Source organism: Delphinus delphis, chromosome 7 (genome assembly GCF_949987515.2).
Source record: "Delphinus delphis chromosome 7, mDelDel1.2, whole genome shotgun sequence".
Lineage (NCBI taxonomy): Eukaryota > Metazoa > Chordata > Mammalia > Artiodactyla > Delphinidae > Delphinus > Delphinus delphis.
Window position 1 is genome coordinate 101,210,554 of NC_082689.1, and position 17,237 is coordinate 101,227,790.

The following is a 17,237-nucleotide window of genomic DNA, read 5'->3' on the forward strand; positions in this document are numbered from 1 at the left end:
TAGCTGCACCTCTGTTAACTCCAGTACTGGCCAAATGCCCCCTCCTCCGATTTTGAAGGCTCCAACTTCTCCTCACTGTAACTCAACCAGCTGGGTTGTACTGGCCAGGGGCTGTTGTTTGTCACAGATACTAACATCTGAGTTAATTTGCTACTCCCTTCTCTCTCTCTGAACTTCCGATACATGCAAATAATTTTCTTTATACTTGTTTCAGTTTTCCTGAAAGAATACCGACTAATAAAGAGAAAAGATCCACAAGGGTACAAAGTAGCTCCTTGCTCTTACTTGTTCAATTTTACGTTATTAAAACCAAATATATATAAATATATATATATACATATGTTCCCATATCTCTTCCCTCTTGCTTCTCAAATATATATAATTTCTGAGCAAGAGGCAAATACTAAAATTAATCATACATTGAATATGAACGTGTGCTTCTGTTACAAGGGAAACATGAATCAAGATACTTAGCATGCTACTAAAAACATATATTATCATTGTGTGTTTACAAAAAAGCATGTAGGTATCCACATCCCTGTTGGAGAAGAACTCCCAAGCTGACCAGTGGGAAATGCCCTGTGATAAACCTCTGTATACTCACAGTAGGGGAAATGTAAGAAAACTAATTCTGATTGAGTCCTTTATTTTTGCTCGAGTTTCATGCATATTTGATTTGATGTAATTCCACCACTCCACACATTTATAAAGAAAAGTATTCTAATCTTCTTTTGTAGAGACTTTTATATAGATTAAGTGGCTTTCTTCAATGTAAACCAGGTTCTGTATGACTTCAAGTTTCATGTTGCTTCCATTATAACATTGATTTTTGATTAATTTTCTGTAACTCTTCTGGCTTTGGATGAACCATTTTGCCGACAAGTAATGTCAAAGATTGTATAAAGCACAAATAATAAGATATAAGGCCTGTAACTGTTCTTTAAACATGGTAAACACTAGCCCCATGTAGCTATTTAGATTTAAAGTTAATTAGATTTAGATGAAATCTAAAACTTAGTTCCTATTAGCACTACCCACATTTCAAATGCTCAGTAGCCACATATGGCTCGTGACTACCATACTGACTAGCAGCATAGTTATACAATTTTTTCTATCATCAGAAAATGCTATTGAACAACACTGATTTAGAATATAAGGCCTTCACAAAGGGAAAGTAAACTCACACTGTGTGCTCTCTTATGAATTCTATGTCATTCCCAACGTTGCTCTTTAATACATTTCAAGGGCATGTCACAGAATTTCTAAAATTAGTTTTCAAGGGATAAAGCAAAAAGAATAAACTCTTCAGGCCAGATGCCCACAAAACTTAAAATCCAATATTACATGAAGATTTCTTTACCACACTGACAAATAAACAGATGGAGTACTCAGGATTCAGGTACTATTTCTCACATTGGAAACAATGAATAAAATTCAGAAAATGATGAACACATACAAGAAATTATTGTCTAGAATCTGTAAAATATGAAGTAGCAATCACTGCCTTAAAGAAATAGGAATAAATTATCCAAATCACTTTGATGAAAAAGGAGTAGGAAAACTATTTTTAAGAATGTTTAAAGACACAGACCTAATAGAGAATGGACTTGAGGATATGGGGAGGGGGAAGGGTAAGCTGTGACAGAGCGAGAGAGAGGCATGGACATATATACACTACCAAACGTAAGGTAGATAGCTAGTGGGAAGCAGCCGCATAGCACAGGGAGATCAGCTCGGTGCTTTGTGACCGCCTGGAGGGGTGGGATAGGGAGGGTGGGAGGGAGGGAGATGCAAGAGGGAAGAGATATGGGAACATATGTATATATATAAATGATTCATTTTGTTGTAAAGCAGAAACTAACACATCATTTTAAAGCAATTATACTCCAATAAAGATGTTAAAAAAAAAAAAAAGAATGTTAAAACTCACCTTCTAAAACAGTACATTGACATCATGCCTAAGAAGGAAAATCACATTGAATCATGCTTTAAAAAGATCAACTCTTAACATGAAAAACAGCCAAAAAGAGCTGCCACATTTCTCTAGCAGTAAGTATCAATATGTGGATTGACAGCAATATGAGAGATGGGGATTTTATTAGTCACACCCAAGTTAATGATGGCAGCACCAGGAATTCCCTGGCAGTCCAGTGGTTAGGACTCCACCCTTCCATTGCAGGAGACACGGGTTCAATCCCTGGTCAGGGAACTACTATCCCACAAGTGGCACAACCAAAATAATAATAATAATGGCAGCACCAAGGGCTGCAGCATGACCATTGCCACTCACACATTGTGAAGCAAGTGAATCTTGTTCTCACCTCTAGGGGAGGAGCTCCACCTTGTGGAGTACAGCAAAGAGCATAATAACGTCTACCAGCAGGGAGAGCAGCAGTCCCAGGATGTCGACCCCACCACTTGCCTTGCAGGTTCAGAGGCTGCCAAAAAAGACATGAGTCACACAGGCACTGGATGGAACAACGCTTTACTCAGAGAAAAGACAGAGTAAGGTTAGCGTCTATAGTGAGCATTGGTCCTTTATGGCCAGAAGGTTCCACCCTACTGCCAATGTAGGGAGATGGTCTCAACACACTCTTCTTGTGCTCCAGGCAGAGGACCACTGCCAGCAACAGATACAGCAGTGGGGTTAGCCACATGCCACCACAACACAGGCAGAACAAAGATGTACACATCAAATCTGGAACAGGAAAAGTTAGTCCTAAACAAAGCAATATGCCCAGCACAGGCTCTGAGGACTCTTTATGTCCGCGTAAGAAAATGTTCCAGAACCACAGCAGCATACTCTTGTGCAACTGTGCAGGGGTGCCAGGTTCTGCACGACTGCCTTTCCCACACAGTCTCAAGTTGACTGCTCTTCTTCTCTTCCTTAGTTTTTCTGTATGTGTTACAGACAGATAATACTCCATGTACATATATATATATATTATCAGTGTCGGAGTGCCATTGGGAGAACAAATGAAACAAATACTGGCTACAAGAAAACTTGAATTTTTCAAACCAGGTGAGGCCATTTTAATACAAGCTGTTGTTATATGAGTCCAAAATTTGAATTTGGCAATTTCTTATTAAGAACATAAATGTATCAAAAGTATGGTGGCAGGATTGGACCTGGTCATCCTTGACTAATATGTTTGCTTTCCTGATTCTTGTCAGCCCACCAGGGACTTACTTCTTAGACTAATCTCTCAAGATTGATATTACTCTCTCCACCATACAGTAAGGAATCCTTAGCTTTATAATACTTAAGTGATTTTTTTTTGAGTCACATCATAAGTAAATAGTAGACTATAAGACATCTTACATATCTCACTCTTAATTTCAAGCTCTTTCCAACAAAAGTACTGAAGGAAATTAAATAAATAGAATAGATTTGACCACTCATAACTATCTCTTCAAATTTTACCATGTTGGACCCTGATTATAATTTCCTACTGGAAAAAATGTGAAAAGAAAGTTAATTAGTAGGTTTATTTGACAGAAGCCAAAATCAAACCCAAAATAAACGACGATGAGAAAAAAGTATTCCAACAAACAGATTACTGAAATCAGTAGGAGACAGAAGAGAAAGAAAAACACAACAAATCTAGACCAATAAAGATTTCTATTTGATAGGAGAAGAAAACTTTTAAATGAAATAAAAGCTTACTTTTGCAATCAAAACTATTTGTTAAAAAACAAAACAAAACAAAACTATTTGTAAAATGTTATGTATGCACTGGTAAGTCAGTGCACAAATAACTGGGCAACAGTACTATTTGGAATAATAATAAAAGTGTTCACTTGCAACTTGTATTTTGAGAATCTATAAAATGAAATTGAAAAGGGGGTTTCAAGATACAAACAACACCATCTTACTTTTATAATGTCCATTGCAATTTATTCTGGAGGGAAAAACAATCCAGATTCTCTCACCTGACCAAGTTGGAGTTATAGTCACAGTACCTAGTGGTTCCGGGGTGGGGGGCAGGGGGAAGAATATAAAAGTACATTGCCTTTCCTGGTTACAGGGTGAGATGCCTTCTTGTTAAATGTTATAGCATTTCAACATAAATTACCTCTTTATGACTTGTTACCAAGGAAAGCCACAGGAGTTCAGTCTTATACATTAAAGAATGAAACTGATTTAGAGAAAAAAATAAACCCTCAGTAATTTTGGCAGAAAAAATATAGGTTTATCCACTAAGAAAAGTGAGTGTTACTTTGTATCTTGAAAAATTAAAACAAAGTGATGATTCCTTGGAACAAACTCAAAATGAAATCTAACATTTTGTAATCTGGCGACTCAGGTTCAAGTTTGGAAACCACCACAACAAGCCCTGTAACTTTGGGCAAATAACCTCTTTAACTCTTTACAGCCTGCACTCTAATAGTAATACTTCAGTGGGCTTTTGAGAAGATCGCATGATACAAGGTTAAAAGAAAACAACAACAAACATAATATTTGTAAATTGTAAATCATGTTGAATATACACCATGGTTATTATTATTGTCAATTGAGGAACGGGTAATTAAGGATTACCTCAACTGAAGTTTGAAGAACTGGTAAAATTCACCAGCCAAAGACATAAGGAATACATCTGGAGTCAGTAAAAGGTAAGTTTCTTCAGTTTGCTGCAACAAAGGATAGAGGAAGCATGTGGAGAGCACACACCGGGGAACTTTGGGGCATTTTGATAAGAGAGAGTTAGGAGAGACTGAATGACTTTTTTTAAAAATAATGTTTGAGATATAATTCATATACCACAAAATTCACCCTTTGAGAACATATAATTCAGTGGTTTTTAGTATATTCAACAAGTTGTGCAACCTTCACCACTCTGTAATTTCAGATCATTTTCATTACTCCAAAATGTAACTCAAAAACCATTAGCCATCAGTCCCCACTTCCCACTACACCTAACCCCTGGCAGCCACAAATTTGTTTCTGTCTTTATGGATCTGCCTATGCTGTTCATTTCATATAAATGGAATCAAACAATATGTCAATTTTTTGTAACCAGTTTCTTTCATTTAATGACAGTTTCATACATGTTGTGGCTTACTTATTCCATTTTACTGTGAATAATACTCTATTGAGTGGATAAATGGCATTTTGTTTATCCACTTATCAGTTGATGAAAATTTGGGTTGTTTCCACTTCTAAGTTTTTACAAATAATGTTGTTATGAACATTCATGTACAGATTTTTGTGTGGACATGTTTTCAGTTTTCTTGAATAAATACCTAGGAGTAGAATTGTTAGGTCATACGACAACTCTATGTTTAACGTTTTGAGGATTTGCCAAACAGTAAATCACCAGGTTTAGTAAAAGATAATCCATAAATAAATGAACATTGAGAGAAATTGTCTTCCAGATTCAATTAATTGAGTGGTTTTTGCTTATCGTGTATATTATATTTCTATTTCAAAAGAAGAGCTAGAGAGAGAACCATTTCATAGATTCTTTTTGAAAAGTGGTCATATTTTCTGAACTAAGAAAATTTCTCCCTCTCTTTCTCTCTCTCCCTCAGTAATTTAAGAAAATATGTTTATTAATTTATGCAAATATTTTTACTTACAAAATAAATTAACTTCCTGAAATGAATAACTAAAATACCTGAAATTGAGAAGGTCCCTTGAACAATGTGTGACATATACCCTTTCAAAATAATGAACAATCAAAACATTCCTGAAATTTATCCCCTTGATAAGCAATATGACTCAACAATCCACCCTGATATTAGGATAAGGCTTGTACCAAAGAATTTGGTAGCAAAGTTCACTGGGACTTTTAACCAGTGAAAAATACTAAAACGTGGAGTGCTTTTCAGCAGTTATCATAGTTGAGTCAAGTTTTATTTTCTCAGAAGGAAGCAATGTGTCATCTGAAGGATTTATAAATTTGGGAAGACTGAAATGACTAGAATGGACATTTAGCAACTCACCCAATGCAACCTAAATCATCACTTCTGTTTGGAAGTTAACAACTTATCTTTCCAAATGCCCAGGTTAACATCCAGCCATCTTCACATTAAGAAGAACTGGGAGGTTGGCATGACAACTGAGTGTAATGTATAAGAAGCAAAATTGACTCAGCAGAACACAGATCGGAGGTTATTCTGACCAGCAAAGGTTATTGAAAATTGTTTTCCATGGCAATTTCTTTCCAAACCAAACTATTTCTTAAACCTGTAGGCCAATGTGTCTCAGTATATCTATAGTGAGTCTGTAGCATAATTAAGCCACCAATTAAGCCTTACCAACTCCCATTTTTATATTCTGTAAATATGTGGCAACAACAAAGTCATTTGCTAAAACAAGATCTATTATACTCTTTTTCCCCTACAAATGCCAGTATTACTAACATCATTCTCTACTCTTTGTTGCCATTCCTTTTGTTACAATTTAATTTTATTTAAGTATATCCTACTTATACCTCAAGGTCAAACTGCAGTTCATCCTGGTTTATTAGGAATTCTATTAGGCATTCCAGTTCTCTCAAGCACTCTCCTTTTGAGCATCTGTTATATGTTTCATAATGTCTCTCATTTGCTACTTACCAAACTAGATAAGTCTTGCTTAGTATAAATGCGCAGGGATACAACATAAAGAAAATTCCTAGAAAATCTGAGCACCATTTAAAAAAAAAAACTAAAAAAATGCTTTAAATATTACCATAAAAACTTAAGTAGGATCAATTTTTGACATATTCAAATAAAAATGTTAATATCCCTGATGAACAGAAAGCCTTAAAAATCTACGATAAAACCACTCTGCATCATCAGAGAAAAATTGTCAAAGAATATGAACAAAATATCATCTAATAAAAATATAAATGGCTAATTAACATATGAAAGCATATATTTAAAAAATCACATTAATATGCCAATATCATACGGATGGGAATAAATTAGTACTAATTCCATGGAAGTCGATTTGGCAGAACTACCAAAAGCCTTCAAAATATTTATACCTTTCCGTCTAGTAGAGCTACATCTATGAATTCCTTCTGAGGAAGTAATCAGAGATGTGTGCAAAGACTTTAGGACAGTAATCAGTATTCTTAATCATATACAAAATATGAAATTTCATTGGTACAAGATCCAAAGAACAAATCAGTATGTCTATGTGATGGAATGTTATGTATCATTATAATCATGGTTTTGAAAGACATGTTTAATGATATGGAAAAATAGGATAATATAAATTTGAGTGAAAAATATTGATGTACAAAATTATAGAGAATATTATCCAAACTGAGTATATATATTTATATCATGTATATCATATGGTATTTGTCTTTCTCCATCTGACTTCTTTCACTTAGCATAATGCCCTCCAAGTCTATCCATGTTGGTCTTAAGAGATGAATTCTTTCATCCTCCCTTCACTTCCAAATTTCTAGACTCCATAAAGACCACTCTGGTTTGAATGAATTCTTCATTTAGGCAATAATACAATTTATTTTGTCACAAGTTTCTTTAACTACACATGTACCTACTTACCTGAATTAGAATTTATATTTACTGTATTCTCCTCACTAATTCATTTGCAAGCCATTTCTTAAGTTGAGTTACTTTCCTGGGTGGTTATAATTCCATATGTTGTTGAATTTTTTCTAGATTGTCACTAAGAAAACAATTTTGCATCAAATATTAGGAGCAGTTTACTAATTAGATACCAACCCCAATTCCTCTTCCTAACCCACTAACTTATCCTCCATCTCGAACAAGAATAAGTCTGAGACCCAAGAAACACTGAGCTTCCTGGATATTGTCCAATGCGTTAAGTCATATGAAAAAGATCCTTTATGATACTGAAACTGAGCCTCCCTTATGAAAGGCAACATTTATGAGACAAAATGTAAGGGCTTCAAGTTAAATATTTCCTTTACCTGCCATTTAGTAGCTATATAAACTTAAATAGCTCAATTAAACTTTGAGTCTCAGATGACTCATCCATGAAGTAGGGATAATAATACCTCCCTCAACAGATTGTAATGAAGGTTAAATCATTTAAAAGCTATAAGATGTCTAACACAGATATCTGCTGCATTGCACCTTCATCATTCTGAATTCTTAAACTAGTTATACCTGTATAATTAGATTAAAATGGCCAAAACTGGTGTGAACAGCTAACTAAAAATTTGGTGGATATTTGAGAACTTGATATTTAGGTGAATATCAATACCACTTTATGCTCTATATTGTGTAGAAATTCCCAATTGGTTATAAAAAGTCTCATCATTTGTTTTCTTGGAGGAAGAAAACAACACTGAAAAATGTGTGCTGAAAGAAGCCAGATATTAGATAAACAAGTCTCTAGAGTAACTTTTACAAAGCGGTGTCACATTCTGACAGGGAAAAACATGCTTCCCTGTAGTCTCAATGTGTATGTCAGACAAGCTTAGCTGCTGCATTGGTCTATTTTCAGATCTTTCCATGCCATTTTTAATCATGTGAAATCTGGTACAATATTGAGTTATATTTTAGATCACAAAGTACAAAATAGAACATATAAAATACGACAACCCAGAAAAAGAAAGAACCAAAGTCTTACATAGTGAGATTTGTCTTTTTTATACATTTCTAGAAAGCATGCTATCAATTTTCCCAGTAACTAGCCACTGGAGTCATATTTCCAAGCAGCATCTACAGAGTAAAAGGTAATGCATGGCAGTTAGAGTGCACATGAAGGATAACTATTCTATCTCCACACAATACAGTGTTTGCACTACGAGGGTAATCAAATTGCAACAACATTTGGGGGTAATGGTGAGCAAGAGCGTTAGAACATCAGACAAATTATCAGTGATGACATAATATGTTTCACAGTGGACGAAATGTGATGACATCATAGGGGAAGATAGCTAATTTGCCAAGGCAATGGGGACTGTCACTCAATGAGGGGATGAGTAGAAGGAGGATGATTTAGGGTCAAATCAACAAAGGTTGCATTGCATTCCTGTGTGATTTGTTCATACCAAAGAAACATTGTCCCTCTCAAATTCCTGATGCAAAAGTTACATTTCAGAGCCAGACACAAAAGAAAAATCTGACCTGAATACAATTTTAGCTTTTCAGAAAAATGCCAAAGTTCATCTTACTATAAGGTGAAGTTAGAAGACATTTCACATTTCTAAATATAGGTAGTTCACAAATCTAACCCCCTCCCAAAAAAAATAGTACCTGTGGGCTCACTAATCTAGTATTAAGTAATTGAAGTGTTGTGTTGTAATCAGGACCACATCAATGAGGTCATTTGATGAAGTAATTTAATTCTTACAGTGGACTCTCTGGCATGTTTTCTGCCTATGAAGACAGTAATCTAACTTTATTATATAACTTTGTATCCCTTTACCTTTTTCCTACACTGCTCTACTGACTGGCAAATGTTAATCATTCTTTAAGACTCAGTCCATGTATCATCTCCTTCATGAAGACCTCCTTTGATACCTGCAGGATGAATGAATCACCTCCCCCGTGCATCTACAACACCCACCCATACAATTCTCTATTTCCCATGATACTGTAACACTTCAAGGACAAAAAGGACCATGTGTATCAATGCCAGCCCAATGTCTCCATGCTATTGGACAAACAGTGTTCTAATAATCAAAAGCTATTTGGTAATAAGAATTGTTATATATTTCAACTGGTCTATCAAATAATTAAGTGGGTGACATTTTATAAATTGCTGTCAGAATGATAGAGTTTCTCCAAGATCTGGGCATCACTCTTACCTCCACACTTTCTGCCTATCCACCTAGGGAGGGCGCTCTGATTCCAGGCTTTCTGCAGTCCCAAATCATCTGAGGAAGCAGAAAGCAGAAAGGAAGGGATGGCCTGGAAAAGAGAAACAAGACAAATGGATAGGGAGGAGGAAGATGACAAGGAGGACAGACTTTTGAATGATAAATAAGTCCAAGAGAGTTGGTGATCCTAGCTCCTGTAAATTTAAATCAAACACAGTCAACCCTACTAAAATGCTAGAATATATGTAGGAGACAAGCAAAGGCAATAGGAATAAATAATTGCTATTTTCTAAATAGGATTATGTAGTGTGTACCAACTCTTCCTTGTTTTTTAGGAAAAGCCTCCTGGCCTCAAATGTAGTACAAATGTAATGAATGATGACTTACATCTTTTCTTCTCATGTGGAAGAACAGGTGAGTGGTGGAAGGTTTGTGAGATTTGGAGTGGAATGAGAATTTGATTTCTAGCTCTCGTAGGAAAATGACTTTAGGAAATTTACCTATTTTTTCTCATCCTCACTTGAAAATTTTTCACATTGAGAAATCAGTAATATCTAGCTCCAGGAGCTGAGTGAGGAGTCAGTGAGATGTTATGTGAAAGAAGCTCAGGACATTCTGGTGTGCGTCCCACACTTAACATTTTCTGCCTCCCTTGTTCCTCCTTTCTTCCTCATCCCTCCTTCTTTTTCTTTTCTTCTCTCTTAATTTCAGCTATTGAAATGTGCATTTGTTTGTTTGCTTATTTTACTGACTTTATATCTGAACATGCTTCAGAAAAATGAATGATTAAATTTGTTGCTACTTAAATAGATGTGCTAGATCTTAAAGTGTTCTAAAAAACCTCGCTTGTATTACACTATAAAAAAAAATTGGTGACTCATGAAGTGAAGTTGGACCTACAGAAAGATTTCAGTAAATATGCCTTGACTGTTTTGTTGATATGGCTTGGTTTAAACAAAACATCAGACATTTGAGGCATGTAGAATATGTGATCGTTATTATTCATATAACTTCTATGTTATTGACTCTTGAAATAGTCCCTTAATAGACGCTTTGTTATTTCATATGTCTTTCAAACATTTCACTTAGAAGCATCAGGTTTGAAGAAAGTCCTTTAAACATTTCCAAGACTAAACCTATTATCTCCACAAGACAGTGTCATTTCCAAGTTATCTACAAAAGCATTACAAATGGTTTCATTCCCCCATGTTTAACATTGTGACATCATTTTATCTTTTCCCTCATTTTCCCAGTTCTAATTTAATTTCTCTCTTTAATCACTTTCTGTAATTCATCTTTTCTTCTGCAATCAATGAGTCCTATTATCCTCAGTCCTCAACATTCTTTTTTAAACATTTTCAAACATTTCTTCATCACACCACTTGCCAAATATTGATTTATTGTTTATTATATGCCAGATACTCTTCTGATTGTTGAGGAAACAACAAGGACTAAGATAGACATAATTCTTACAGTCATGAAATTGACTAGAATGTAAGACTGTAGTGGGAGAAGAAGCATAAAAAATAATGCCAAATGCTGATACATGCCACCAAAAATAAGCTAGGCAATGCTTGAGGAGAGGGAGGTGGTGGAGCTATGTTATAGAGACAGGCAAGGAAAACCTTTGAGGAGATGGGTTTTGAGTTGAGAATTGAAAAAAATGGGCCAGGAGGAAATTATTAGGCTGGATGAGATTGGACTGAAGGAATTGATCCTCTGGTTCTCTCTAATTGATGTAACCTCAGGCTGGCTGGAGCGCCCTGCCTCCCTTTATCTCCACATGGCTAATGATGACAGCTCTGCTGCTGCTGTTACATCCAGATTCTTGCACTGTCTCTTGTGGTTTCCCACTCTTCACCTATACCTTTGTAATTAGTCACTTTGTAAATAAAGTCTCCTTAAATTATCCTAATTTGAGCATACCATCTGATTCCTGCTGGTTCCCTGACTGATACAGTAATTTGTACGGAAATGACCTCAGGAAAGAGGCCGTCAGAATTGGATTCTGGTGTGTGCTAGTCATATTTTGAGTAATGTAGGATGACCGTCTTGCTGGGTGAGGGAGAAGGTAAATGGGACATAGGTGGGACAAAGGTGATCTATGGTAATCTGGCTTTGCGATTACTGAAATTATCACTGCTGGTGGCATGAGATGAAGTGCAGGTACAGGGTAAAGCCTGGAGAAATCAAAGCTCTGAGTCACTTCGTTGCTACCACATATAGTGACTATTGAACCACCTGGATTCTCTTATAATAGCTTAAGAATGCACATAAGAGCAAAAGAGTATAAGAGCTACGAATACAAATTCAGAACACAAGTGGAGAAACACAAGGCCACCACGGCAGTTTCAAATCAGTTTTTGTACTTATAGGATAAGGACCGGGATTAATGTTCTCAACTATGTGAAATCTTTCTCTTCCTACCTTCTCAAATGTAATCCTAGGAATTTTGTCTATAAAAAAAACATTTCTGGGCCAGAAATACTTTCTCTCTTTATAACAAGGCTTCACATTATATTGAGTGCTGCAGGTTCCGTCATTTTAAAAGGACAGAAACATAAATGATAAATAATGCTATATAAATTATTACAATCAAAAATATTGTTTATGGAGTTTGGAGCTTGGAGATTCAAGTATTGATTTCAGGTCCAGGCTCTGGATTTGTTTGGAACATGTGAAGAGTTGCAGGGCTGTTTCAATACTCAATCACACCATGTTTCTCAAGTGAGAAGACAAATCAGTAGGGAATGAGACACTGACCCATCGAATAAAACCATTTAGGTATATATGAAAAGATTGAAACCTTAAATCTCAAAGTATCCTCTTCCTGTGGATGTAATCGTCTTCTGCCTAAAAGCCTTTAAATGACACACAAGTTATTACTGACCCTCCTTAGGACTTAGCACTACTCACTGCCTCCAAACCAATAAAAAACTTGGACAGAAGTAAGCCTACTTGGGAGGAAATAGTTTATAATTCAAAGAGTTTTTTAAAAATCTTGCTAATTAGTATTGGCAAGAACCTGGGGAATAAATGGACTCTATACGTGTTATACCAAGAGAGGAAAATAGAAAACAATGTTGCCAAATCCATTCATATTGATATGGGTATCTTTGTCCAATACTTGAGAAGTAATGGGTTGGCTTAAGGGCCTGAGAATGACACTATGTTGGTGTTATGGACTGAATGTTTGTGTCCCCTCCAAAATGCATGTTGAAACCTTACTCCTTACTGTGATGGTATTAGGAGATGGAACCTTCAGGAGATACTTAGAATTGGGTGACTAAGTGCGAAGGTGGAGACCTCATAAATGGGTTTAGTGCCCTTATAAAAGAGACTCCTAAGAAATCCCTATTTGGCAATGCTGGCGCCCTGATTTGACTTCCAAGTCTCCAGAATTGTGAGAAATAAATGTTTGTTGTTTAAGCCATCCATTTAATGATATTTTTGTCATAGCATCCTGAAAGGGCTAAAACAGTTGAATAGTAGTAGTCTGGGCTCAATGATGACCTACAGTTAATAGAGTCAACATGCTGGAACTTAACTGCCATACTATATAGTATGGATTTCAAAGTTTCAGTAAGTGGGGATGTTTGGACTGGATCTATCATGTGAAAGGCTCAGAAAAACAGTCCTTTCACCAAGACAGTAAGGCATGAAGAAATCACTGGTAAGGGGGCTATCATTGTCCTTGAAGATGGTGATGATGGGCTGCAAATATGCAGTTAGGTTTCCTTATTTCAATGTGAATCATGGGATTCCAGAGGAGTATGGTTTACATCTTTCAGAGACAAGGTAGACAATAACTACAATAAACCAGAGGAATGGAATGGTATAGAAAGTACAGTAAGTCCCCCACATACGAAAGAGTTCCATTCCAAGAGCATGTCCAATTTGTTCATAAGTCCAACAAAGTTATCTTAGGTACCCAACTAACACAGTCAGCTATATAGTACTGAACTGTAATAAGTTTATAATACTCTCCCCACAAATAATACATAAAAAACAAACACAAAAAATAAAGAAGACATTTTTAATCTTACAGTATAGTTCCTTGAAAAGTACAGTAGTACAGTACAACAGCTGGCATACAGGGGCTGGCATCGAGTGAACAGGCAAGAAGAGTTACTGACTGGAGGAGGGAGAGGAGGTGGGAGATGGCAGAGTTTAAGGGTCATCAGCAATAGGAGACGGAGGGCAGGCTGCAATTTCACTCACGTCTGACGTGGATGGCACAGGTTCAGGTTCCTTGCTGGATTCAATTCTATCTACCCTCTTGAAAAAATGATCCAGTGATGTCTGGGTAGTAGCTCTTTTTTTCTCATCATAGATAACAGGGTAGGACTGGATTGTATTCTGAACAGTTGCTGCATCCTTCATGTACCGTTCTACGTTTGGGTCCTGTGCCTCAAAAACTAACAGTGCTTCCTCAAATAAAGAAAACCCCCTTGCCATTTCCTGTGTTGTGAATCTCTTCAGTTCTTCAGTTACTTCTTCTTCCTCTTGTCTCTCTTCATCCTTTCTCTGGGCCTCCAATTCCATCAGGTCTTCATTAGTAAGCTCCTCGTGTTGCACCACAAGGAGTTTAATGAAGTCGTCCTCTTGAAGATCTATCTGCAGCTTCTCACTAAGGGTCACTAAGTTGCTGAAGACCTCTTTGGACTCCTCATCCACCTTCTCAAATCCATGAAAATTGTGAACAAACTGCAGGCAAAGGTTCTTCCAAACCCCGTTCATGGTGACGGCCGTAACCTCATGCCAAGAAAAGTCAATGTTTTTTATGGTCTTGTAGATGTTATAGTTGTTCCAAAATTGTCACAAGGTTATTCCTGATTCATCACTCGCCTTTACTGCCTGACGAAAAGTGTGACGTAAATAATATTTCTTGAAAGTCGCTGTAACTATGACATAGTATATTATAGTATATACTATACTATGAGTGACATAGTATTTGGTGGCAGAGACACTACAGCACTTTGACTTTGGGATGAAAGTCATCCATGAATGTGGGGTGGCCTGGAGCATTGCCAAGCAGCAAAAGACTGTTGAATGGGATGTCCTCCAAGCAATATTTCTCTACCTCCAGGATAAAGTGGTGGAAAAACCAGTTCTGGAAAATGGCCTATGTAACCCAGGCTTTGGGGTTACTCTTCCACACAACAGGAAGAAAGCCCTTGGCTATGTTTTTAAGGGCTCTTGGGTTCTCTAAATGATAAACTAAGAGAGACTTCAGCTTCAGATCACCAGAAGCATTGGCACCAAACAACAGTTAGCCAATCCTTTTCTGCTTTATAGCTTGGCATCAACTTTTCCTCCTTACTGATGTAACTTCAGACTGGCATCCTCTTCCAGTACAGTCCTGCTCATCCACATTAAAAACCTACTCAGGTAAACTTGCCTTCATCAATAATTTTTCGAACCATTTCAGGAAATTCCTGGGCAGCTACCATATCCACACTTACTGTCTTGCCACTTACTTTTACCTTGTAAATATTGGCTCTAGCCTTGAACCGATGAAACCAACCATGGCTCGCGTTAAAAGATGGGCCCTCTGGGGGCTTCCCTGGTGGTGCAGTGGTTGAGAATCTGCTTGCCAATGCAGGGGACACGGGCTCGAGCCCTGGTCTGGGAAGATCCCACATGCCGCAGAGCAACTAGGCCCGTGAACCACAACTACTGAGCCTGCGAGCCTGGAGCCTGTGCTCCGCAACAAGAGAGGCTGGGACAGTGAGAGGCCCGCACACAGCAATGAAGAGTGGCCCCTGCTCGCCACAACTAGAGAAAGCCCTCGCACAGAAACGAAGACCAAACACAGCCAGAATAAATAAACAAATTAATTAATTAATTATTTAAAAAAAGGCTGATGCTTGCTTTAAAAAAAAAAAAGAAAAGATGTGCCCTCTGATTCTTCGCCACGTTTCATCTTCAAGTCTTCATAAAGGCTTTTAGCTTTCTCTTGAATCAGCATTAAACTGAGCAGGACTCGACACTGATGCTGATCCTGCAACCACACACTGAGAAGTTTCTCCATCTCCCCCATCATTTTTCCACACTTCTTGGATATTATTGTCAACATCATCGGCACAGCAGACTTCACACATTCCATGATCGTGTCCTTGTTCTTTAGAATCGTGCTGATGGCTGAACAATTCATGTTATAAGAATGAACGACATCTAATATCCTTTTGCCTGGCTCCACTCTCTCAATTATTTTCACTGTTGTTTCCATTGTTATCACTTGGCACTGGCACTCCTCAGCAGTACCTGCTACATCACCACTGCTTTTATGCCTGCTTCTAGACATCCTGTGCTGGAAATAAAGATACTGTACTACTGTACTGTATACAGTACTGTAAAGTACACAAAGGCACAACCACTTGTAGAGGATGCACGCTCGTGACAATGTACACCAGACACGTGAACTAACTTAACGTGATTGGACACGCAAAATCATGTTCGCATCTTTGAAAGTTTGCAACTTGAAGGTTCGTATGTAGGGGACTTACTGTATTTTTAACTCATAAAGATTTGTTGTGATGACATTTATTGTGAGGTCCCCAGAAATGAAACAAATGGCCAACCTTATAAGGTATTGCTTGTATTATATGGAGGATGACTGGGAAAAAATTCGACATCTGATGAGGTGTATAACTTGAATTTCCCAAGCAAAGATTTATGACTTTTACCCATTCTCAAATCTAAGCTGGTTCTCTGTTCTGAAGTACCGTTACTAAGGAGATGATCAGAGGGCCCTGAGGAAGAGCCATGCAATGTGGTCTAAGGACGTACTGTGAATTTCCCCAAAACTATTACTGTCTTGTCCCAGGGCCTTGGCATCTCTTTTTCATCTTGTCATAATATAGGAAGAGGAATCTTGATCATTTAGGTATCCCATAGAACATCACATGGGTCCATTACACTAATCATATTATAACCAACTGAACCTGGTACACGAGATGTAGAAAGCACTTTTGATCCCTTAGTAAGACATCACATGCTAGAATGCTGGAAGTAAACCCTATGAAGACTCAGAGAAATATCACGTCAGTGAAATGTCTGGGAATTCAGACACTTAAAATATCCAAAAGTATCCAATCTAAAGAGAGGTATATGTCACTGTACCTTGTGCTACCTTTTCTAAACAAGAGACACAAAGCTCAGTGAACTTCTTTGTATGTGGAAGTTTTGAGTGGAACATAGGTCCATGACTCAGCAGCCCAATGATACTGGAGGTGACTGTTGCCAAGGAAAATGTTGTATAGAACTTATGCTAGGCCCCAATAGGAAAATTATGGCACTGATCCCACATATTTTGGTCCCTGAAACAACTATTTGAAATGAAGCTCCTGGCTTACTACTGGTCCTGTTAGAAACTGAATGGCACACCATAGGTGACCAAGTGACTATACTACTCAAATTTAACATCATAACATGGGTAATATCAAAGCTACCAAATCTTCTATGTGTATAATAGCATTT

General features: G+C 37.1%; 1 pseudogene; it reads right to left on the bottom strand.

The window, feature by feature from the left end:
- LOC132427896 (small ribosomal subunit protein mS31 pseudogene) overlaps positions 1-14,495 on the bottom strand; it is an 84,863-nt pseudogene extending 70,368 nt beyond the window's left edge.
- Between the last annotated feature and the right edge of the window lie 2,742 nt (positions 14,496-17,237).